We start from the raw sequence: 26287 nt of genomic DNA on the forward strand, positions 1-26287 counted from the left end.
GCTAGCGTTTGGCCTGTCGGGCGCGGCGGGGCTGCTTGGCGTGTAGCTGAGAGAAGGGGAGCACGTGGCGAGGTTCTGCAGAGCGGGCCAAAGCCGTGGGGGCCAGCATGTCGGCTCGGCCGCGTGGCTGCAATTTGCGCGCTCTGGGCGCGTCCAGTGCACGCACGGGACGTGCTCAACGAAATGCTATGGCATGTTAGGGGGCTCCAAACCACAAGAAAGTTAGCAGGGTGGGGTTATAGTTTAAGGCAAAACCATTGGACATGCTGGTCTGGCCAGGGGATTAAGTCCATAGTGCAAACAAGGACTCATGTCAAAACTGATCATGCCCGAAAGGTGTTTGACAAAATGCCAAGGGCACTTAGGCATTTCTTGGAGTGGCCAAAAACTCCAGATCAGTGTCTCGGTGGATGAAAGAGAGAGTGGTGAGGTTATTTGGCTAAAAGAAGAAACTTGTTAGTGTAATTTTAGCAGAATTTCAATTCTGGACAGGGAATAAATGACATTATTTCATGAACCAAAAATGATCCAAAAGGTGCATGCTCCTGGACTTAAGGGTTTAACATGGGGGACTACAAGTAGGAGAAATGATCAAGGGTTAAAGAGCAAGTAAAAACATGGTTGCTGTACAAACCATCAAGTTGGTCCAGAATGAAGATGAGGTTGATTCACTCAAATTTTTCAAAGAACATAAATAAGTTTTTGCACAAAGTGAAACAATAGGCTCCTACTGACCTCCCTTAATTTTGGTAGAAGTTTTAAAGAAATATTTAAATAGGTTGTAGTGCAAAATGCACTCTGGACCAGAGAAGAAAAATTGAGTGTAGGGCTCAAAATATTTCATGAATGAAATATATTTTTGCATAAAAGTGATTTAAAAACATCACATGACATCTCCAAATTTTTGTGGGAATTTTAAGTGAATTTATCAAATGGTTGTAGTTCAAATATGGCCATTTAACCTTAAAAATCCATTTTTCAAGAAAACAAAGATCAAGCAACTAAATTAGTTAATTAGTTATACTGGATAAGGGAAAGTTTTACTTGAGAGGTTAAACAAGTCCAACAACATTTTTGAAAAGTTTTCTTTTTGGGAAAAACTCATCATAACAGGGAAGGAAATGATTTAAACAAAATCAAAATGGAGCTCAAAAATTCAAAGTTTTAAATCCTGGCAAAATTTTATTCCATTAAAACAAGGCCAAATTTTTTTTTGGGTGTCACAATACTAACCCCCTTAAAAAAAATCTCGCCCTCGAGATTTGCTAAAAGCAGTGTTAAGAAAATAATTTACGCAATAAAGATGTAGCTATAGTGAGAGGGCAATAGGTGGTGAAAAACCACAGTGTGAAAAACTGGGGCTGCGCGGAAAAGTCTATGGTTCGGGACAAAAACGGGTGATTTCTACGCTGGATATAAATTTAGGATAACTCCTAAATTTAGATATACGCTGGTTGTACCCGAGAGCACAGTGCTCTCTCTGGCCGACAGGTGGACTCGGGGTCCATTGTCAGTCTCCTCTTCTTCTCCCTCTGGCCCTTTCTTCCTCCTCTCTCCCGCGCGCTTTCTCCACCGGCGACGCCTAGTGTGTAGGGCATCTAGGCCGTACCGTGGTAGTGCGCGGCATGCTAGCTGCCGGTGCAGCGTGCACTCACCTCGCGGGCCAGCGCGCTGTCGGCACTGCTCGCGGATTCGACTCCGAACACCGGCGATCGGCGAAGAGCGGCGTTGGTGGACTTCGCCCACCGTACACCGAGCTCGAGCTATAAAAACGACCGGGGTGCCTCTCTCTTCTTCCTCACACCTGGCCTCACTTCTCCTCCTCCTTCTTTCTCCATTACTACTTACAGAAGCTCGGTCGAGGCTCTAATGGCCGAGGCGATGCCGGACTGGTTTGTGATCCTGATGTGCGGAGGGCTGGCGACACTGCTGGGGCTCTGTATGCTCCTGTGCGCGATAATCTTCGACGAGTATCATGATGGTGCGGCTCGGATGCTGGTTCTCCGTGGTGGTGGTGATCATGAGGAGTAGATGGGGTGTGCCGGGTGCTAACTTTTGTTAGGGGGGTGATTAGCTGGATGTAACACCGTTGGAAAGTTTTGCAAACAGTGTATGTGTCCGAATGATTATGGTTGTGAGTCTGCTCGTGGTGCTGAGTGAAATTAAATAATCCATGTCGTGAGAAAGTGTAGACGTAGCAACTCAGGGAAAAGAAAATCTCACTCCAGGGTTTTGCGAGGGAAAACAGTTAATTTAAAGGAGCATAAACCACAACAAAAACTACACACATTAGCAGAAGCCAAATAATTGACTCGTCGTACAAACTCAGGGTATTACGCATAAGTCACACACATAAATAAATGCTGCAAAGAACAAATACAGTAGTGACGTCTAAAATGAAAATGGTAACTGGGCGGGGTCCTGATAAAATGTCTCTGGTAAAGGGATACATTCTTCTACAATTGGAGGCAGTGGATTGACCAGTCGATGTATGCGTCTCTCCGTGTCGGGTCTCAGTGGTCTGCCGATGCCAATCTGAGGATTTAAATCTGCGAGGCTCTGGAGATAATCCATCACTCGCTGGTTTAAATGCTCTTGAGCAATTATGTACTGGATAAGGTTGGCCAGAATTGGGTCTCTCTCAATACGTCCACCGGGAAAAGATGTTACTTCTCCGGGTGCTGCACGGCTCGGAAAGTAATAATATCCTCGTTCGCGGGCATAGGGTACTGCGGATCAAAGACGAGCAATCGCTTCTTTCGCAGCAGCTTCTATGGCCAAGTGTGGGGTTGGCATAGATTTCCCCACGAAGGAAACTTCTATTGGATCTTGGTTGGGGTCTACAGGAGGAATGTGTACTGCTGCCCAATATTCCGAGGTGGATGGGGTGATCCTCGATTTGAACAGCTCGTACTGGGGTGGCTGGGTAGAACCCATGGTACTACGGGTAAAATCCCACAATATTTTGACAAAGCTACCTGGGGTTGCATCTGGGGTTCTCAGATGAATGCTGGGGTTCGGCATGACAGGAAAAAGCGTGAGTGTTGTGCACAAAGTGAGGGTTGCTTGATAAGGTCACAAGGTGGCCTTTATATAGCAATGGAGCCGGATTGTTTTACCGTGGTGAAAGGTAAAAATTTGCCAGCTTAGCTTCAAAGGTCGGGTCAGTGTCAGAGATACACATATCTCATAAAAACACGCGTTACTGTGGTTGTCGTCGGGTTGGTTTTGGGTAGTTGTGCCCGGAAAAATATGCAGCTATGCGCTGACCAAAAATGCAAGGCTATTATTAAAACAGAGGCACAAAGACAGGCTGCGTTAATATACGCGGTCGCATGATTACAAAACAAGGATACATTGAAACTTGGTGCTACTCATACGGCTTATTCTACTTCGTTTATGTCTAAACGGGCGTGCCTGGTGGATGTCGAGGCTTCTCCACGTGTCTCTTGCCGGCATTAGTCGGAGATGGCGGAGGAACTGCAGGGTCGGGGTAGTGATGATGGCCATCGCGGGGATTGTTGGCCACAACCCCGTTGGAGTGTGCTCCCAAAATGCGTCGAAGCACTTCTGGGGTTATCGCAGCACCTTGGCCGATGGCTAGGGCAGATCTCGGGGTCTCAATCGGTTGTCCAAACAGCACGACGGGGTTGTCGGTGTTGGGCTCGTTTTCTTCTCTCGCCGGGGCTCGACGAACCAGCTCTCCACGAGCTGCGATTAGATCAATAGTGATCTGGTCGAACAATGCCTCTAGTGCACCTACATAGCGCACTAGGTGCAACAATGCGGGGTCCGTCTCGTGATCTCCATTGGCAACTTGGGGTGGTCTACCATACCCTTCACGTCTGGGATAGTAGTGGAACGAGCGACAGTTAACTCTGGGCGACAAGTGCCTGAGATGAACTATAGCCTCTCGAGCGGCTAGCTAGATGGCTTGTGGCTCAAAGGAAGTTGTTCTTCCGGTGAACCGGTAGGGGCGCTCGGGTGCTAGACTCCTACCGTAAATGTGCACAGTGGCCCAGAATTGGCGGTCTTCACCGCTCATGGGTCCTTGATACACAACATATTCTGGTGGCTCCTCTAACGCGTAGGCACGACGGGTGAGGTTTGCGAGGATGGTCACAAAACCTCCAAGGTTGGTTGCTGTGGTTTCGTTGTGCACTATAGGTCCAAGCATTGTGGCTCGGTTTGGGGTAGCGGCTGTGTTGTGCTGGTTTGGTGCTAGCGCACCCTTTTTATAGGAAAAAGGGGACGGAATCTTCCTTCGAACTCTTGCGGGAAAGGATTATTTAGGGGCCGGTCACTGGCGCATGAGTGACAGGTTAGGTTGATAGGTTGGGCACCGACTACCAAAAGTGTTGGGTCACTGTGTGGCTATCTTGCACGAGAAGCTTGGCTGGGGTTTGGTTAAGGTCTGGTGGGTTGGTTTGCCTAGTTTATTGACCTGGCTAAGATAGGATTAGCCAATGGTCAGCCTGGCTCTGATACCAAGTCTGTCACGACCGGGTTTTCCGGGTAATAAATTTCCAGAAAAGACCGTCGTGCTCATCAGCCCCAGGATTACTGTTAGCTGATGAGGCTCCAACTTGATACAGAAATTCCAAGCAAAAATACAAAAAAATATGTAGTACAAGACCATTCTGGCCTGTGAGTACAACAAATGGTTTCTAGTGTTTGATGGCGGAAGCGGGTTGTGAAACATCAGTGTCTATGGGACTCCATTTCCCACGGGAACAGCTGACCAGGTTAATTCCTATCTTCGCGAGGCTGCTATCTCCATTGAGTGGGTTCTGGGCTGGCATCGCGTCGCTCCTCTCCGCGCGAGCAAAATCTGGCCAAGACAATAGCCAGGGACAAGCCAGTGAGTACTTTGAATGTACTCGCAAACATTATGAACACAGGTATAATATAACCATGATGTGCTAAAAATATTTTATGCTCATGACGTCAGTCAAAAATAGTAAATAAAATACTGATGCGTGCAGGCGGTTATTTATAAAAAAAATGCAATACATAGCAATATTAAAATTTATGAAATAAATAACAAGCAATGCCACAGTCGGGCGTCTGAGCGACACCACATAAAGGGCTTTAAAAGAAATGCCACAGTCGGGCGTCTGAGCGACGCCACATAAAGGGCTTTAAAAGAAATGCCACAGTCGGGCGTCTGAGCGACGCCACATAAAGGGCTTTAAAAGAAATGCCACAGTCGGGCGTCTGAGCGACGCCACATAAAGGGCTTTAAAAGAAATGCCACAGTCGGGCGTCTGAGCGACGCCACATAAAGGGCTTTAAAAGAAATGCCACAGTCGGGCATCTGAGCGACGCCACATAAAGGGCTTTAAAAGAAATGCCACAGTCGGGCGTCTGAGCGACGCCACATAAAGGGCTTTAAAAGAAATGCCACAGTCGGGCGTCTGAGCGACGCCACATAAAGGGCTTTAAAAGAAACAATCATAATGAATATCCCTGGAGGTAGAACCATCCCAGAGATACTTGATAATAACAACAATATCATGGGTTAGTCAACAATAATAATAATCATAGATATCACAAGTCACGAGTAGTAATTCCATTTTCTGGTTAACAGTTTCACCTCCGAAGACCGACACTAAGACCGACACCTGACCCATCCCAGACTGTAATCCTTAACCATGGACACGGCTATTCGAATAGGTTTATTCTCTGCAGAGGGTGTACTCTTTACCCACGAGTAACGGATTTCTCTAGTCCAGCAGGACTAATTCCGTCTACGGTCTTTTTGTTGAAAACACACCTAACTTGCACACACCATCTTATCTCACACGTGTCTGGAATCACCCACGACACCTGTTAAGCAAACTCTAAGTGGGGAGGCTACAACCTCGCGTAGCATGGGATCAAATTTATATCGCGCGCTCTAAGGGGTAGCCTCCCCTCTCAGTCCCAACCGGAAACACCCATGCCCCCGGACCAGGTGGCCTGCCTACCAGCTACAACCGGTATCTTCCACCATGGCCTCTCTGTACGGTGTGTGCTGGAAAGAGGTTGACAACTTACTGAACCGTAATCTACTTGCTGTAGAGACGAGTGGTAGTACGAAACAAGTATGGGGGTTACTGGAACAAGACTCGATCTACGGTCGACTCAGGAGGTTCAAGTATTCCCTGCATGATTAGCATGACGCATATATTTCATCCCACAAAGTCACCGCTCATATCACCTTACCATGCCATACCAGACATAACCGTCCCGACGGAGACCGGCGACAAACTCATGCCTACCCAAGGCCGAGGTTTTCCCGGGTTCCTGCCGGTATGCATGCAAGGCACATGAGGGTGATTATCATCACAAGTGAGTCCATTTCCAACAGCATGGAAATCAACAACATGCACCCATGCATATGATCATATCACATGAAATAACAAGTCCTTCGAAATGCGGTGGTGTTATAAATGTATCAACGATCACACCAAAATTATTATGCCGGGGTTCAGAATGCTTGCCTTCAATGTTGTGGAGGGGTGAGATGCTCTCCAAAACTTTTGAAAGCTTCTTCTCTCTCCCAAAATCCTATTTAAAAATATATTTGAATTAACACACATTTCAAAAACAGAACCAAAAAGTTGTTTGAAATTTTTTCAAATAAATCTTAAAATAAACTAGATCAAATTTGAGGAAGGTAGGAAAAAGAATCATTTCATTTGGACTTATATTTAAAAAGTTATAGCCAGTCAAAGATTTGGTCAAATCTGTTATTTAAAATAAAACAGAAAAGAAAACGGTTCAGATAGAAATACGCTTTCGGTACAGAGGAGGCGTACTTGAGGCTTTACGCCTCCACTTAACCACGTGGACGGTGCGGGGTGTCACTGACAGTGGCCCTGCCTGGCCCACTGGTCAGGTTTGACCAGTCGCCGCGCGTCGTCTCCCTCCTTTGCCCGAGCGGAGCGGGGCTCCGGCGATCGTCGCCGGCGTTAGGCTGCTCCTCGCGGGCGCCCGAGGGTGGGGATGGATCCGTAAGGTTGGGGCGGTCCTCCCGGTAGTCGTTGGGTCGGCGGGGACGGAGTGAGCGGCCGGCGGCGAGCTCCGCGGCGGAGGAAGGCTTCGGTGGCGAAGTGACTTTGTGGCGGCGTTGGCTCCCGATCAAAATCAAGTAGGGGAAAAGGCTCACGGGAGGATGAGGAGGTTCTTGGTGGAGAGAACGGAGAGGGGGAAGCCCTGGTGGTGCCGAATTGGCCGGGGCAGTGGCGGCGGCAGGAGTTGCCGGAGATGAGGAAGGAGGCCTCCCCGGGTCGAATGCGAGCTAGGGGGTGCCATAGGGGTGGTCTGAGGTCGCATGTGTGCTCAGAGGGGCTCGGGGTGTCCATTTATAGCGCGACGAGGTCGGTTCCGCGGCGGCCGTGGATAAGCTCTCCGGCGAACCGCCTCTCTGTGGCTAGGGCGACGTGGTGGCGACGAGCGCTAGGGGACGAAGCTGCGGATGAGCACACACTGCTGACAGGGGCAGGTGGCGAGCCGGGGTGGCTTGGGCGGCGCTGCACGACGCAGGGCTGTCGGGCGGCGGCGGCGGCTAGCGTTTGGCCTGTCGGGCGCGGCGGGGCTGCTTGGCGCGTAGCTGAGAGAAGGGGAGCGCCTGGCGAGGTTCTGCAGAGCAGGCCAAAGCCGTGGGGGCCAGCGTGTCGGCTCGGCCGCGTGGCTGCAATTTGCGCGCTCTGGGCGCGTCCAGTGCACGCACGGGACGTGCTCGACGAAATGCTATGGCATGTTAGGGGGCTCCAAACCACAAGAAAGTTAGCAGGGTGGGGTTATAGTTTAAGGCAAAACCATTGGACATGCTGGTCTGGCCAGGGGATTAAGTCCATAGTGCAAACAAGGACTCATGTCAAAACTGATCATGCCCGAAAGGTGTTTGACAAAATGCCAAGGGCACTTAGGCATTTCTTGGAGTGGCCAAAAACTCCAGATCAGTGTCTCGGTGGATGAAAGAGAGAGTGGTGAGGTTATTTGGCTAAAAGAAGAAACTTGTTAGTGTAATTTTAGCAGAATTTCAATTCTGGACAGGGAATAAATGACATTATTTCATGAACCAAAAATGATCCAAAAGGTGCATGCTCCTGGACTTAAGGGTTTAACATGGGGGACTACAAGTAGGAGAAATGATCAAGGGTTAAAGAGCAAGTAAAAATATGGTTGTTGTACAAACCATCAAGTTGGTCCAGAATGAAGATGAGGTTGATTCACTCAAATTTTTCAAAGAACATAAATAGGTTTTTGCACAAAGTGAAACAATAGGCTCCTACTGACCTCCCTTAATTTTGGTAGAAGTTTTAAAGAAATATTTAAATAGGTTGTAGTGCAAAATGCACTCTGGACCAGAGAAGAAAAATTGAGTGTAGGGCTCAAAATATTTCATGAATGAAATATATTTTTGCATAAAAGTGATTTAAAAACATCACATGACATCTCCAAATTTTTGTGGGAATTTTAAGTGAATTTATCAAATGGTTGTAGTTCAAATATGGCCATTTAACCTTAAAAATCCATTTTTCAAGAAAACAAAGATCAAGCAAATAAATTAGTTAATTAGTTATACTGGATAAGGGAAAGTTTTACTTGAGAGGTTAAACAAGTCCAACAACATTTTTGAAAAGTTTTCTTTTTGGGAAAAAACTCATCATAACAGGGAAGGAAATGATTTAAACAAAATCAAAATGGAGCTCAAAAATTCAAAGTTTTAAATCCTGGCAAAATTTTATTCCATTAAAACAAGGCCAAATTTTTTTTTGGGTGTCACATTGCGTCCAGGCCTCAACTTCAATTTCACCGTCATAGAGTTGGACGGGATGCTTAAGGAGATATTCAAGGATGACCCACAGCATCCCGAGTGGTTCAGGTTGCTAGCAAGCGTCGTTCCTCTGTGCAACAACTCCTCGCGCGACCGCATCTGCGCAATGATGCCGTTGTGTGACGCACACGGGATCGCTCCAACTTGGCAAGAGCCCGCCGGCGACGTCGTGCAGCAGTTCTTTGACAGCCTAGTGGAGGTGGCGGTCAATGCTGACGAGAAGAAGCTCCTCACCCGCGACACCACTGAGCAAGAGATGGAGCGCATCGCCACCAGGGCGGAAGAGGCGGCGGCAGCCGCGGCCACGGGTGAATTCAGGTTTACCGTGGAGGAAGCGGACGCGGCGTTGGCGATGAGCATTGCCGAACGGGAGCAGCCCGAAGAGGAAGAAGAGCTCGCCGCGCCCGACGCCGAGTCGAACGAGCCCGCCGAGGGTACGAGCGGCCCGCCACCTCCGGGGAGCCTGCCGGGAGCAGGACCCAGAACGCAGCCCCCAGTGCAGCCAAGAAGGCGCCCCAGCAGGATCGGGGATGCAGCAGGGCGGCAAGCTGGTCAACAGCCGCAGCGCCGCACGACGCGCTCCACCGCGGCAAGTACGGTCGCCGCGGGTGCACCTCCCTCCGCAGTGGCAACTGGAGCGGGATCGTCTCGGGCTGGCGCCGCAGTCCCCGCCAAGTGGCCAAGGGATCCCACCCCTCCACCTCGTCGCGCCGGAGGTGGGCCGAACTTCGACCTCTCCGCGCTCAGCTCCGACGAGGAAGAGGAAGAAGAGTGAGATTCCCTAGCTTGTTCTTGTAGTTCTTCAACTTGCTGATCTTGTCTTGCATCGGATCTGATTCACCCTGGGCTCTCCTTTTCAGGACTCTGGCCCAGAGGGCGGCGAAGAGGGCCAAGGCTCAGGTGGTGGTCATCGGGGACAAGCCCACTGCGACGACAGGAGGTGCGCCCGAGAATACCTTGCCGGACCCGGCCATCACTTCGCAGAGCAGCCCCCAGCGCAGCCCCCAGTGTAAGCATATGGTTTACTTTCTGCTTCTGGATGCGTGTGGTTGCTCTTTTCCTTTGTTGACATCCGATCTCTGTTTTGTTTGTGCAGGAGCAGAACAGCTTGATCAGGAGGGCGTGGTGATCTCCTCCGACTCGTCGTCTGCTTCGACTACGCCGCCAAGGGCGGACTCCCCGGCAAGGGAGCGTCCTCCGGTAAGGGAGGAGCCTCCGGCAAGGGAGGAGCCTCCGGCAAGGGACAGTGCTAACGATCCGCCGGTGGTGGAGGCCATGACGGCAGATCCTAGCACAGGTAGCCCTTCTTGCCCGAAACTTTCCTTGTAGTCTTCTGCTGATTTCTCTTCTCGAACACTTGTTTGATTTCTCCTTCTTCTTTGGTTGTCAGACCCACCCTCCACGGATCCGATGGAGACCGAGGCGGGCGGCGAAGAAGACGCGCACGGCAATACTGATGATGCCGCGGCCACCGAAGAAGGAGCCGGCGCTAACATGCCCGCCGGCGAAGAGGCCGCCAAGGCTGCCGCCGAGGAAGCTGGCGGGGGATCTGGCGATCGCACTGACGGCCCTGAGGCCGCAGAAGCGTCAGACGCTGCACCGACCGCCGATACCTCCGTCGTTGCCGCAGCGCCAGGCTCCGAGGAGCCCCAGCCCGGCGCCTATCTGAAGGCTGGCGAGGGTATCTTCATCAAGCTCCCTTGTGCGTCGAGCTCCAGGGCGCCGGTGGAAGGAGAAGCTCTGGATGGGGAGGTGCTTGCCTCCGCCGGGTTGTCAATCGTTGACGCGCCGGGAAGTAGCAGTGAAGAGCCCGAGGAGGAGCGGCTGCTGCGGAGGCTGCTGGCACTCTACCGCGCCCGTCAAGTCAAGTTGGAGTCCCGGGAAGCGCTTGCCGCGAGGGCGACCGTGGACATAGAGAAGCGTGCGGAGGAGCTCCGGGGTGTTCGTCAAGAAACTCTCCGGGCCTTGGCGGAGGAGCGGCAGCAGCTTGCCGAGGAACGGAAGGCCTTCCTCCTCGAGAAGGCCGAAGATGAAGAGCAGCAGCGGCTCACCGGCGAAAAGCTGTACGCGCGAGAAGGCGAGCTGACTCAGCGGAAAGTGAACCTTGACAGCCACGAAGAGGAGCTTGCCACGCGCGAACGGGCACTTGGCGGGACGCTCCAAGAGGCAAAGGATGCAGCTGCGGCTGCCAAGGCCGCCAAGAAGGAATTGGAGGCAAAGGTGGCGCAGCTAGAAACTGATCTGAAGGTTGGTGGCAAAGAGCTTGCTGCCCTCAAGCTAGAGCGCGAGAAGGACGCCCTTGCCCACGGTGAGCTGCGGGGCCGACTCGCCAAGAGGGGCAAGGAATTGAGCGCTGCCAAGGATTCCAACGCTAATCTGACGCTGAAGCTGGCCACCTTGACGGAGACGTTGGACAGCGCCAGGAAACGGGAGGCAGACTTGAAGAAGGACATCGAGGCCAAGGAGGCGCTGCTAGCGAGGGCCGCCGAAACCCAGAATCTTCTCAGAGATACTGTGGAGCTCTGGACGGAGGGCCTCGTGGACATTGCTGCAGTCATCGAAGAGGAGCTGGTGCAATTGGGGGTGGAAGGCTTCGGGTACTCCTCCGACGAGAACCTCCAACCCAGCGCCAAGCTCACTTTGTTCTTCAAAGGCGTGGCGGTGGCGCTCCAGCAACTCCGGGAACGGATCCCAAAGCAGTTGGCCGACGAGTCACGCTCGATTTGTGCCGGAGTTCTGGAGAAGGTGCTGGTGAAGGTGGCCTTCCGCAATCCGGGCCTCAACCTCACCAATGTCCTCAGGAAGCTGCCGGCGGACGCTGATCTTGACGCACTTAAGGCCCTCGTCGCACCCATCGTCGACAGGGTGAACGAGGTCAAAAGGGTTGACGGCGGTCGCGTTGATTAGGCCGTCCGTTTTCTTCTTTTCTTGTCGCTGCCAGTCATGTCATGGGAACACTTTATTAGAGGCGCGATAAGTTATTTTTGTAACATAACTCTATCTTAGGCAACAAATAGCTGTGTTACTTCCTTTACTCAACTCTTGGCTTTGTATGGTCCTGCCCTACACTTTTTAGGGAAACTTGCCGGTGCAGGCACCCTTGCCGCGAGCGCCGAGTGCGGAACTCCAGCAGCCTGCTGGCAGGGTAGCTACCGACAAGAAACCTTGTCGCAACTAGTTGCAGCTCACTTAAGTTGTTGAGCGGACTCGAAACAAAGTAAGGGCGCTAGCGGCTCACTTAAGTTGCTGAGCGGACTCGAAGCAAAGTAAGGGCGCTAGCAGCTCACTTAAGTTGTTGAGCGGACTCGAAACGAAGTAAGGGCGCAGCTAGCTGTGAATTGGTTCCTCCGCGCACAGGTTTTCCATACAAGGCACGGTCGTTCAAGGAAAATAACTCAAAAACTGATTGCTCAAGCTTTAGCAACTTAGCTTTTCTGTCGTCTGCTTCCCGGCAAGGAGAAACCTTTTTTTTTGAACAGCCTGGTCCACACCATTATCTTCTCCTTCCCCCCCGGTAAACCTTGTGGGCGAGGGAACCTTCCTTCTTTTGAGAAAGAGACAGATAAATAAAGCAATGATATGGAGCCTTGGGCTCGTTATCGCTTACCGGGGTCTGGTGCTGCACAAAGTGTCAGATAATATATGCGAAAAAGGATTATAGCATAAGGAAACTGACAAGATGTGCGGGGCACATGAACTTTACTAGTGCACGGGGTCTGCGCCCGGCTCTATACAAAGGATTACATGCAACAGCGGCAAGACTTGTACAGAAAGGTGGTTGCCGGACAGGGTCCGACAACCGCGCCTTACGGGTAAAACTTACGAAGATGCTCGATGTTCCAGGAGTTTCTCACCGGAATGCCATCTTAGGTCTCAAGGCGGACAGCGCCGGGCCTAGTGACTCGTTTCACCCGATAAGGGCCTTCCCACCTCGGCGTCAACTTGTTGGAATTCTTGGCCGACTGAACGTGCCGAAGAACAAGGTCGCCTTCCTCAAGACTCCTGGCATTGACTCTGCGGCTATGGTAGTGGCGCAGAGCTTGCTGGTAGCGAGCGGCTCGCACAGCAGCCTGGAGACGGTCTTCCTCAAGGAGCAGCGCGTCATCTTGCCGCAGCTGCTCTTGCTCGAGCTCATCATAAGCGAGCACTCGAGGTGACCCGTATACGAGTTCCGTGGGGAGAACTGCCTCCGCTCCATAGACTAGAGCGAAGGGTGTCTGGCCAGTGGCTCGATTTGGTGTCGTCCTGATCGACCAAAGAACCACCGGTAGCTCCTCGATCCAGTTTCTTCCGCACTTGTGCAGCCTGTCGAAAGTTCTGGTCTTGAGGCCTCGCAGCACTTCAGCGTTTGCCCTCTCCGCTTGACCATTGCTTCTCGGGTGAGCAACAGAAGCGAAGCAGACCTTGGCGCCAAGATCTTGGACGTACTGCATGAAGGTGCGGCTCGTAAATTGTGTGCCGTTGTCGGTGATGACCCTGTTCGGGATCCCGAAACGGCAAACAATCGACCTGAAGAACTTGACCGCTGACTGTGCTGTCACCTTCCTCACTGGTTCCACTTTCGGCCACTTTGTGAACTTGTCGATTGCAACGTACAAGAACTCAAAGCCCCCGACAGCTCGGGGGAAGGGGCCGAGGATGTCGAGCCCCCAGACCGAAAATGGCCAAGATAAAGGGATCGTCTGGAGAGCTTGAGCTGGCTGGTCTATCTGTTTGGAATGGAACTGGCACGCTTCACACTTGGTTACTTGTGCAGTTGCATCCTGGAGGGCTGTCGGCCAGAAGAAGCCTTGTCGGAATGCTTTGCCGACAAGTGCTCCTGCACCAATGTGGTGACCACATATGCCTCCATGTATCTCTGCCAACAGCTGTTGTCCATCTTCCCGGCGAATGCACTTCAATTTCACACCGTTGAGTCTTATTCTGTACAGTGTGCTGTCGACAAACTTGTACATACTTGACTGCCGGGCTACTTTTTCAGCTTCTTCTTGCTCTTCGGGAAGTTCTCTTGTCTGAAGGAAACGGACAATCTGCTGCGCCCATGCTGGAGCTTGCGGCTCGACAACAAGGACTAAAGGCATATCTGTTGCTGCGAGAACATCCGCTTCTACGGCAAGAACCTGCGGTTCTGCCGGAGCGTAATATTCCCCGGCAAGCTTGCCGGAGCAAAACTTGTCGGGAGCGTTTGCTTCGACGGAGCAAACCATAAGGTTTGCCGGAGCAGACTGCCCCTCAGCATCGTTGGTGTTGATCTTGGGGACATTCTTGGCGGCGGCTTCGGGGAGCTCTGCCGGAAAGCAGTCACCAGAAACCAACTTCCTCTTCTTATTCTGCCCAGTTGATGGTGTCACGGATGGTTGAGTTAGCTTGAGCACAAAGATCCCTGGTTCCACAGGCAACTTTAGTGCAGCGCATTTCGACAGGCCATCAACAATGTCATTCTGAGCTCTTGGGATATGCTCCATTTGTAGGCCGTCAAATCGCTCTTCTAGCTTCCTCACTTCATTAACATATGCTTCCATCAACGGGCTCTGGTAGTTCTTGTTCACTTGGCGGACGACAAGCTGCGAGTCACCCCTGACAATGAGCTTCTTGATCCCAAGGTCGGCTGCGATTCTGAGACCGGCAAGCAATCCTTCATACTCTGCAGTATTGTTGGTTGCTTGCTCTTTGGGAAAGTGCATCTGGACTATGTACTTGAGATGCTCTCCGGTGGGTGCGATAAGCAGCACGCCAGCACCGGCGCCTTGCAGCGAGAAGGCACCATCAAAGTACATCAGCCACTCTTTGCTTGTCTCCTTGACAGGGATGCTCGTCCCTGGAATTTCTTCATCTGGAGTTGGCGTCCACTCTGCTATGAACTCTGCCAATGCCCTGCTTTGGATTGTTGCAGTGCTCTCAAACTTGAGGCCGAAACTTGATAGTTCCAAAGCCCACTCGACAATCCTGCCTGTTGCTTCTGGATTCTGCAGTATCCTCTTCAGCAGAAAGCGAGTGACAACTGTGATCTCGTGTGCCTGGAAGTAATGGCGCAGCTTTCTCGAGGCCATGAGAAGGCCGAAAAGCAACTTTTGCACACCAGAGTACCTCGACCTAGCCCCCTGGAGAAGGGAGCTGACAAAGTAAACTGGGCGCTGCACCATCTTCTTCTGCACGTCCTTGCATATCTGCGCAGATCCATCTTTGTCAGGACCAGAGCTTGCCGGACCAGAGCTTGCCGGAGAAGCCCCCTGCTTGTCGCTGGATTCACTTGCCGCGGTTGCTGGCTCATCGTCCGCCTCCCTCTCCGCTACTAACGCAGCACTAACCACTTGATTGGTTGCCTCTAGGTACAGCAACAACTTTTCTTATGGCTTAGGTGCGACAAGTATTGGAGTGGAGGACAGGTACCTCTTCAAGTCCTGCAGCGCAGCCTCTGCTTCCGGCGTCCATTTCATTGGACCTGCCTTTTTCAATATTTTGAAAAATGGCAGGGCGCGCTCAGCAGACTTAGAGATAAACCTGCTGAGAGCAGCCACGCAACCGGCAAGCCTTCGCACATCCTTGACACGCTTCGGTGCTTCAATCTGCTCGATGGCCTTAATCTTGTCGGGGTTGGCTTCAATTCCCCGCTGAGACACAAAGAAGCCGAGAAGCTTGCCGGAAGGGACTCCAAACACGCACTTCTCGGGGTTGAGCTTAAGGTTGATCTGGCGCAGATTTGCAAAAGTTTCTTCTAAATCTTGGATCAGGGTAGCCTTGTCCTTGCTCTTGACCACTATATCATCCATGTAGGCTTCCATATTTCTTTGTATCTGTGGCTCAAAAGCGACATGGACTACTCTTGCAAATGTTGAACCAGCATTCTTCAACCCAAAGGGCATCCGTACAAAACAGTATGTGCCACAAGGGGTGATAAATGCGGTTTTCTCCTCATCCTCTTCTGCCATGAAGATCTGATGGTATCCTGAATACGCATCAACAAATGAAAGCAAATCACATCCAGCTGTGGAGTCAACAATCTGGTCAATGCGCGGCAAGGGAAATGGATCTTTGGGACAAGCTTTATTGATATCAGTGAAGTCTATACAAAGCCTCCATTTCCCGTTCGCCTTGCGCACGACTACAGGATTGGCCAACCACGTGGGATGGAGCACTCCTCTAACAAGGCCTGCTGCTTCCAATTTCTTGATTTCTTCTGCAATGAACTCTTGGCGCTCCACCGCTTGCTTCCTGACTCTCTGCTTGACGGGCCGCGCATGAGGACAGACGGCAAGGTGGTGCTCGATTACTTTCCTGGGAACACCGGGGATATCAGACGGTTGCCATGCAAACACGTCGACATTCGCCCGCAGGAAAGCAATGAGCACGCTTTCCTATTTGGGGTCGAGCGTGGCACTGATCGTGAAGGAACCACCAGTGCCGTCCTCCTTGGTGGACACCTTCTTGGTCTCGGGTGGAGCTGCCATTGTCTTCTTGCACTTGCCGGTGGAGCTCGATGGTGCATCCTCGATGGTAGCGCAGCACTCCGAAGAGGTGCGCTTGCCGGAGTGGGCATCAGAGCTCTTGCCGGACATGGCCTTCTTCTTCCCCCCGGGAGCTTCAGTGGCAAGCGTGAGGTGATCGGTTGTGGCTGCTGCTTCCCGGTAGATCTTGTCGGTGCAGATAAGGGCATCCTTCTTGTCGCCGGGGATAGAGATGACACTTACCGGGCCTGGCATTTTGAGCACGTTGTATGCATAGTGAGAGGCTGCCATAAACTTGGCGAGCGCAGGACGGCCAAGGATCCCATTGTAGGGCAATGGAAAATCGGCAACGTCAAATGTGACCCTCTCAGTTCTGAAATTCAGCTCGCTGCCAAACGTGACCAGCAGCGTGATCTTCCCTTTCGGCTTGCTCCTTCCCAGGTTGATTCCTTGGAATGTGCCGGTCTCTTCGAGCTCGCTGTCAGGGATCTGGAGTTTGTGAAGGACCGCGGAGGAGATGAGATTCAAGCCGGCCCCGCCGTCAACTAGCATCTTTGTGACCTTGAGGTTGCGGATAGTTGGTGAGACCAACATCGGCAAGCACCCGACCGCAGTTACGCGATCAGGGTGATCCCCAATGTCGAAGATGATAGGCGTGCTGGACCATTTCAGGGGCTTGCGTGACTCTATGGATGGCTCTGCCGCATTCACTTCTCGCATCCACTGTTTGAGCTGGCGGTGCGAAGTATGCAGAGAGGCGCCACCATCAACACACAGGACCTCTGTGGCTTTCTGAAATTCCTGCTCATCGGCCTCATCATCATCCACGTCTTCGTCATTGTCGTCATCTTCATCCTTGTCGCGGCCGCGGGGAGGTCTGTCTCCTTGCCGCTGCTTGGCCTTGCCGCGGCGTCCTCCCCGGCCGGGGCATTTCTTGCCGGATTCACCAGTTCTTTCCTGGGCCTTCTCTTTGTCGCGTCGCTCGTATTCAGCCTTCTGCTGCTCAGCAAGCTGTTCGACCTTTTTGCAGTTCTGGAGATCGTGACCCTTGGTGCGGCGAATCTTGCAATACTGCCTGCCGGAGCTGTCCTGCTTGTCGGCGGCCGCCACAGGATGGGCCTCCTTGTCGGAGCCACCATCCTTAGCTTCCTTGGCGCCACCTCCATTGCCGGTCTGCTCGACAGCTAGCACTTCCTTACCCTTATTCCTTCTGTAGTTCCGTCGCCGGCCTCTCCTCGCCGGGGCGGCATCCTCACTGTCAGATCCTCCTGCTCTTGTACTCTCTCCGGGGAGCCTCCTCCCCTCTTCAGCGCGTGCACACTTGTCAGCCAGGGCGTAAAGCTCGCTGACGTCTCTGATCTTACACATCGCCATCTCCTCCCTCATCCTTTGATTTCGCACGTTCTGATGGAACGCGCTAATGATCGCGGCGGGGTGGACGTCTGGGATGTTGTGCTGTACGCGGCTGAATTTTTGAATGTACTTGCGCAGTGGCTCTCCTTCCTTCTGGGCGAGCAGATGAAGATCGCTCTCTTGGCCATGTGGCTTGTGGCCGCCTGTAAAGGCGCCGACAAACTGATGGCACAGATCAGCCCAGGAAGATATGGAGTTATCCGACAAGTGCATGAGCCAGGATCTGACATTGGGCTTGAGCACCAGCGGGAAGTAGTTGGCAAGGATCTTGTCATCTCGTCCCTCGGCAGCTTGCACTACAATGGTGTAGATGCTGAGGAACTCCGACGGATGCGTCTTGCCGTCGTACTTCTCCGGCACGTCTGGCTTGAAATTCTTTGTGCTAGGCCACTTGACTTGCCGCAGCTCACGGGTGAACGCAGGACAACCTACCGCGTACGGTAGATCGCCTGGTTCCCCTGGCGCATGCATGTCAACAGAGAGCCCAGCGCGCTTGTCGGATTGACGTCGCGCTTCTCTTCGGCGCTTGATGCGGGTTCGAGCGTCTTCTTTTTGTCGTTCATGGAGAACTTGGTGCTGGTCGCGACGAGCTCGTGGGTCCGACGACGCGGTGGAGCCGCTGTTGGGGTGGTCCCGGCGAGTCGGCGATTTTGGCCTTCGTAGTGGAGAGTGCATGGAAGTCACACCTCCCTCAGTCTTGTTGCCATCGGCTCGCGTCTGGCTGTCCCGCCGCGACAGCGAGGTGCTTGGTCGCCGCGTAGTGTCGCCGTTAGCGAAGCCGATGAGGCTCTGGATAGTGGCCCTCCATTCGTCGGTCTTGTCCGCCGTCGGAGGATAGTCCAGGAGCAGCTGGGCCCACGCCAAGGCTTCTGCTGGGGTGGTGGGCGGCAGAGGTGAACGGTGCGAGGAGAGGGGCGTGCTCGGACTCCTAACCAAGTTAGAAGGAGCAGCGTCCCGTCCCGGCGACCGTACCTCACTGGGGCCAGCATGCTGGCGTGCATGCTGGTCTTGAACGCCGCGCGAACCCCCAGCTTGATCTTGGGTCAGCGGACGTATGGCGCTGTGAACGCTATGACGCTGCTGGTCCCGCGCCTCTTGAGAGGGACGCGGTGCGCGCATGGACGCCGAGGTCTGTGCTGCCTTGTCCTTGGACTTGGCAGCGCTGTGGAAACCCTCGTCGACGCCCATTCCTCCGCCGACGTCCACTCCACCAACCGTTTGCTTTGGAGGCGGTGGAAGCGACACGGACGGAACAGCTGCCTCCGAATTCTTCTGTCACATCCCTGGTCCTGTTATGCACTAGGCTAGACCTCTTGTGAGCATCATGTTTTATTTCAAATGAAATTTGAATTGAAGAGTTTTCAAAGCCTCAGAAACCTCTAAAAATAACCAACAATTAAATCTTCTCAAATGTGTCCAAGAAAATGTTCCTGTTATTCCATGGAAATATTGGTAAGAGGTAAAATTTAAACCAATATTTTTGGAGTCACAGAGATAATTATTTTGGTCATTTGATTTAATCCAATAACTATTTGCTTTGGATTTATATTTAAATATATATTAAATATGACTCCAATAATTCTGGAGGTTTGTGAGTGGCTTTGTATATATTTTAGCAAGCCACATAAAAATCTACAGAATTTATTTAAATAATTTAGTTGCTAAACTAAATCAAGACAAACTACAGAAAATAGAAAACAGTAAATAATAAAACAGAGAGAGAAGGGAATTACCTGGCGCCACTTACCTGGCCCAGCTGGCCAGCCCATTAGGCCGGCCCAGCCCACCTCCTTCCCCCCCCCTTGTCATCTTCCTCCTTTGCCAGGAGGACAGACACCGCACGCACGCCCGCACGCGGAGGCCTCCACCTCCTGCTTCGCCGTGGCAGCCTCCCCGACTCCCTCGCGACGCCACGGAGACGCCCTCGACCCCCTCGACCGCCTCTCTCTCTGGACCCCCTCCTCCTTCTCTGCTCTCCCTCCCTCTCGTCACCGAACGCACCTGAGAGCGCCGCTCGCCGTATCCATGACCACAGCCACCCCCTCTCCTCCCCGACGTGCTCCTGAGCTCCGCAGTGCCTCCCTCGACCTCCCCGTCGGCTCACGCGACCGGAGAAGCCCCGAAGCGCCGTCCCGACGCTTTTTCCCTCCTCGGCCACCGAGGACCGCCGCCGTCGATTCGCCGCCTCCGACGCCTCCCCGAGCTCTCCGAGATCACCGACGACCCCGCCGTGAGCTTCTCTACTGACCCCCCCTTCTCCCATGTCCATTAGCTCGTCGTATCCGTCGTTTCCGTCGAGACCGAGACCTCACCGGCGCCGGACTTGTCGTCGTCGTCGTTTTGGTTCACCTCCGTCCATACCGAGCACGCAGTCGTACTCAGAGCACTCCCAGGAGCCCGTAGCGCCCACCAACCCCTCCTCCCATGCACCATAGCGCCGAACCCGCCGTTGCCCGAACTCCGGCCGCCGCCACGAGCTCGACTCCGGCGAGCCCGCTCCACCCCAGCTCCTCCCACTTGCACTACTAGACGCGCGCGACCCCCAGCTACGCGTAGGACCAATCCACCGTCCAAATGGTCGCGTGTGGGCGAAACCCGACGCGCTCCGCCGCCACTGACCTCGCCGGCGACGAGCCGTCGGGCTAACCCCGGTCTAGTTAACCACTAATGACCCAGCTAAACCTCCCCAGAGCCACTGACGTATGGGCCCCACGCCTTAGTTAATCTTTATTATTTTCTGTTAAGTGTTAACCTAACCACCATGGGCCCACACGTCAGCTTTGACCGTGCTGACGTGTCTGTTGACCCGGCCCCACCTGTCATTGGCACTATCCAGCCCCAGTCACTGACCAATGGACCCCACTGGTCAGGTTTGACCTGGACCCGCCTAGTTGACCCGCTGACGTCATAGTGACGCAATGCTGACGCAATAAGTATTTTCTGGATTTATTATACTTCAGGAAATTCCAGAAAATAGCTAAAACTTCAAAAATTCATAGAAATTCAACCGTAACTCCAAATTAAATAATTTATATATGAAAAATTATCAGAAAAATTCAAGGAATCCATCTGTACCATTTTCATGCATGTTAGAACAACTTATCACTACTGTTTAGCATAAATCAATTAAATGGCATTTGAATAATCACATATGGAGTTTGAATTTGAATCTTGTATTCAAACCAACTTCATTTAATCTGTTGCTAGTTGCATTAGCCCAAAACACATTCATTTTGCCATGTCATGATCATGAATCATATTGTGCATTGCATTGATTGTGTTCCTTTCTGTGTTGCCGGTATTGGTCCCCTCTCGATAGACGTGATACCGATGATGCGATCGTTGACACTGATGAAGACTCAATGTTATCTTCAGAAGTGCCAGGCAAGCAAAACCCCCTTGTTCATTCCGATAAAATCCCACTCTCTCGTTCCTGCTCTCTTTTACTGCATTAGGACAACAACGACATATTTGTTACTTGCTGCGGTAGCTGAACCCCTTTATCCTTTGCATGACCTGTCATTGCCACAGTAAATAGATGAAACCCACTAGCATGAGTAGGAGTTGTTTGAGCCCTGTTGTGCCTACTCATTCATGCTTGCTTGTCATGCCTGCTACTGCTTAGAGTTGAGTCAGGTCTGATTCATCGGGGATGAATCAGAGGCGTGTGAACATGTCCTACTGTGTGTGAGCTAAGTGTGTGAACACGATTTGGTAAAGGTAGCGGTGAGAGGCCATGTAGGAGTACATGGTGGGTTGTCTCATTGCAGCCGTCCTCAGGAACTGAGTTCTGTGTTTGTGATCCATGATTCAGTTACTACCATACATTGGGCCCTGAAATATGACCCCGCTCGACTTCTTATTCACCCTAGTCCTCTGTCCAGGAGTTGCAAGTAGTTTCTGGTGTTTGTAGCTTACTGGAGGCCATGGACAGCGCTGACCGTAGGGGTGGGCTGTGATGCGGTAGGTACGTGGCACGGTGTACCGGATGCCCGTTTGGTATCTCGGGAACCCTGTTCACATCGTTTGGGGCTGTGGGCGAAACTCCGGCCGGATCTCCTCATGGATGGAACCCGAATAGGCGATAAACCTGGACTAGAGACTTGAGTGTTTAGGTAGGTCGTGGTCTACACCCACGTCGGCTTTCGCTTGAAGTCTGCCGAGCACATGTCGTGTGCAGACGCTAAGTGGTGGAAACATGTATGAAGAAGTACACCCCTGCAGGGTTAATATGATCTATTCGAATAGCCGTGTCCGCGGAAAAGGACTTCTGGGTTGCTTATATCAGTTCATAGACAAGTGAAAGTGGATACTCTAAAATACGCAAGATAAGCGTGAGTGCTATGGATGGCGTTCTCGTAGGGAGACGGGAGCGGATCCATAGTGGTGTATTGATATGGTGAATATGTGGACTCGTGTGCGCCACCTCAAAGAGTCGCTTGCAGTCGTAGTTCAAGATAGCCACCGAGTCAAAGCTGGCTTGCTGTAGTTAAACCCCACCATCCCCTTGTTGAAAATGATGCATATGTAGTTAGTTCTGATGTAAGTCTTGCTGGGTACATTTGTACTCACGTTTGCCTATTTTATGTTTTTGCAGAGAGACTTCAGTCTCACTAGTAGTTCCACGTGGACTTCGACGTTTAGCTTGTTACCTCAGCTACGATCTTGTGCCCTCGGCAGGATCTGATAGATAGTCAGGCTTCTCAGTCTTTTTCATTTATAGATGTCTGTACCCAGACATGATAGCTTCCGCTTGTGCTTTGATTTGTATGCTCTGAGTGTTGGGTCATGAGACCCATGTTTGTAATATCTCGCTCCTCGGAGCCTAATGAATAAATTACTTGAGTCGTAGAGTCATGTTGTGATGCCATGTTGTATTTGCACATATCAAGCATATTGTGTGTATGTTATTGAAATGCTTGGTATGTGTGGGATCTGACCATCTAGTTGTTTATCCTTAGTAGCCTCTCTTACCGGGAAATGTCTCCTAGTGTTTCCACTGAGCCATGGTAGCTTGCTACTGCTCCGGAACACTTAGGCTGGCCGGCATGTGTCCTTCTTCGTTCCTGTGTCTGTCCCTTCGGGGAAATGTCACGCTTTGAGTACCGGAGTCCTGTTAGCCCGCTACAGCCCGGTTTACCGGAGTCCTGCTAGCCCAGTGCTACAGCCCAGACCCACTTGCTGATGACCGACACGTTCGAAGCTGGGTCATGGATGCCTGTCCCTGTAAGTCTGTGCCACTTTGGGTTTACGACTAGTCATGTCAGCCCGGGCTCCTTATCATATGGATGCTAGCGACACTATCATATACGTGAGCCAAAAGGCGCAAACGGTCCCGGGCAAAGGTAAGGCGACACCCGTGGGGATACCGTGCGTGAGGCCGCAAAGTGATATGAGGTGTTACCGGCTAGATCAATGTGACATCGAGTCGGGGTCCTGACATCTTCTTCTTCGGTGGCATGTCGATGAAGACGGTGAAGATCTAGCTTGCCTGCACGCCGGATCGGGTTCGCACGATCTCGACGCCCCCTACCTGGCGCGCCAGAGATGTCGGGGGCGATGCTGATTCCCGCCAACACCTATGGGGACAGGGCCCCTTTCGGTTCGGTGGGGGGCGGAGAGCGCACAAAGAGCGGATCGAGGCAGTGCACGCGGGGCGATTTTTACCCAGCTTCGGGCCGCACGGATGCGTAAAACCCTACTGCTACTTGTTTGTGTATATTGGATTCTTGCTCAGGAGCAATGGACGCTGCCAGACTGAGCGTGAGAGTGTTCCTGGTGTCGAACGAGCCGAACTGGGCCTCCTTTTACGTTGCGCTTGGGCCTCCTTTTATACTCAAGGGATCACCGACAGGGGGCAACGTAGACAAGAAGGGTAAAAATGGAAAAGATGCGGTAGGTGCAGCTACCGCTACTGTGGATACATTGCACCGTACCTAACTCTGACGGCAGGGGACAAGGGCATTAAATGCCTGTCTGAGTCTCCTAAACAGTGCAAAAAGTGACCGTTTGGAGCGCCACCGTTTGCCACGATGGGCTTATCTTCATCTCTGCTTGCCACCACGTACCCCTAGCTGCACGGCCTCCCGCCACGTGTGCTTGGGAGAGTCCCAGAGCGACACGTTAGCAGGTGAGCTCGAGCGCGGGCACGAAGTGGGGGTTTCCCGCGGCAAGCTCTTTGTCGTGGCCGTCGTCTTGTCGCGTCCGGAAGCTTGTCGCTCGCCGGATCTTGCCGGGACGCAGAGCGCGTCGTGGCAAGCTTTCTTGGTATGCCTTGAATGGCCTTCCCGGCAAGCTTCTCTTGCCGGGGTCTCGTCTCTTCCCGGCAAGCTCCTCTTGCCGGGGCCTTGGTTGGCCTTCCCGGCAAGCTCCTCTTGCCGGGTCCTTGGTTTGAGTACTTTGTTCTTGAATGGTCTTCGAGGGAACCACGGAGGGTCCTGGCGGTCACCCGGCAAGCCTTGCCGCGGGGCGCTGCAATTGCCCGTGCACGAGTTCGGGGTAATAGGGTACCCCTACTCTAGTACACCGACAGTTTTGTGTTGACTTCATTCCTGGCCTTAACAAGATAGGTCTCCCTAAATCGCGGTATGAGGGGAGACTGACTGGAAAAGGCATTCTTGGAAGAGACTCAATAATATGTAGGGACGGATATTCTTGGTCTCAAGCACACTACAAGTTCTACAGAACTCTACCTTGGTGACCCCGTATGTCGATGAACACAAGAACAGTCTGCGCTCCAAACACCCGGAGCAGTGCGACGACTGGATTACATGTGAACACATCAGGACTTTCAGCAGTTGGTTGGAAACACGTCTCAGAGGTGACAACACTGTTTGTGATGAGTTGTACTTGTTGTCCAGGGGACCATCATTGACTGTATTGACTTACAAAGGATACGAGATAAATGGGAATACATTTTACACGATGGCCCAAGATCAAAAGAGCACCAACCAAAAGAGCGGTGTCCGCTTTGATGCAGCAACCGAGAGCGGAAAGGACACATATAATGGTTACATAGTGGACATATGGGAACTTGACTACGGACCTGATTTTAAGGTCCCTTTGTTTAAGTGCAAATGGGTCAATCTGTTAGGCGGCGGGGTACAGGTAGACCCACAGTACGGAATGACAACAGTGGATCTGAAAAATCTTGGGTACACTGACGAACCGTTCATCCTAGCCAATGATGTGGCACAGGTTATCTATGTGAAGGACATGTCTACCAAACCGAGAAAAAGAAAAGACAAGGAAGCGAATACATCATACGATGAGCCAAAGCGCCACATAGTTTTTCAGGAAAAAGGGACATCCTGGGAGTGGACGGCAAGACAGACATGTCTGAAGATTATGAAAAGTTTCATGAAATTCCTCCCTTCAATGTCAAGGCTGACCCAAGCATCCTGATAAACAATGAAGTTTATCCATGGTTACGGCGCAATAAGCAAATGACACAAGCGAAGAAAAAGTGAAGACTTTCTCCTGCAACTATTATGATGATACCATGCCAAATTTGTAACAGACGAACATGCTACCATTGTCCGTTTTATACATGCACATGCTATGTGGGTGAAATTATGATACCATGCCAACTTTCAACCTTTTCAGAGTTCATTTTGAAATGCTTTCCAATTTCAGAGTCATTTAGCTCAAATAATGAATTAATAACAAACAGAATGAACTACAAAACTTGTATGAAAATAAAAACAATCAATTAAAATATTATGTTATGATAACCTAAAATAAAACTATAATATTCTTCAATAGCAAAAAGAATATAATTTTTGTGACCTAAAATCAAACTATAAGTATTTAATTGTAAGTATAAATAAAAATTAAGTAGCAAAGAAGAAAAAAAAATTCTATTTTTATAGTAAACTTATTCATAAACTAGTGATTCACACAAATTTTATAAAATTCAAATTTAAACTATTCAAAATTTTAAAACTAATGGCACTAACAGAAAGTTTATAATTTTTGTGACCTAAAATCAAAAAGAAATCACTAAAAAACTATAAGTATTTAGTTGTAAGTATAAATAAAAAATAAATGGAAAAAATTCTATTTTTATAGTAAAGTTATTCATAAACTAGTGATTCACACAAATTTTTAAAAATTCAAATTTAAACTATTCAAAATTTAAAACTAATGGCACTAACAGAAAGTTTATAATTTTTGTGACCAAAAAGCAAAAAGAAATCACTAAAAAACTGTAAGTATTTAGTTTTAAGTAGAAATAAAAAAATAAAAAACCAAAAAAATGTAGAAATAAAAAAGAAAAAACCAAAAAAAATGCCACCTACTGGGCCTCCACGGCCTGAATACGACTAGAAACCCTACATGGGCCAGGATTCAGGCCCGCAGAGGCCCAATAGGCCCACAGGCAGTAACAAGTTTAGGCCCGAAAGCCTGCATTAGAGAGGAGCTCGAATGGGGAGGCACAGCAGCGCTTATAAACAAGTGCAGGCGCCCTTCAGCTAGCGATGTGGGACTAAACTTCAGCTAGCAATGCAGCACAAGGCCATTGGTCCCGGTTGGTGGCACCAACCGGGACTAAAGGGGGCATTGGTCCCGGTTCGTGACACCAACCGGGACCATTGCCCCC

This window comes from Triticum dicoccoides, chromosome 7A, assembly GCF_002162155.2.
Source record: "Triticum dicoccoides isolate Atlit2015 ecotype Zavitan chromosome 7A, WEW_v2.0, whole genome shotgun sequence".
In the NCBI taxonomy this organism is placed as follows: domain Eukaryota; kingdom Viridiplantae; phylum Streptophyta; class Magnoliopsida; order Poales; family Poaceae; genus Triticum; species Triticum dicoccoides.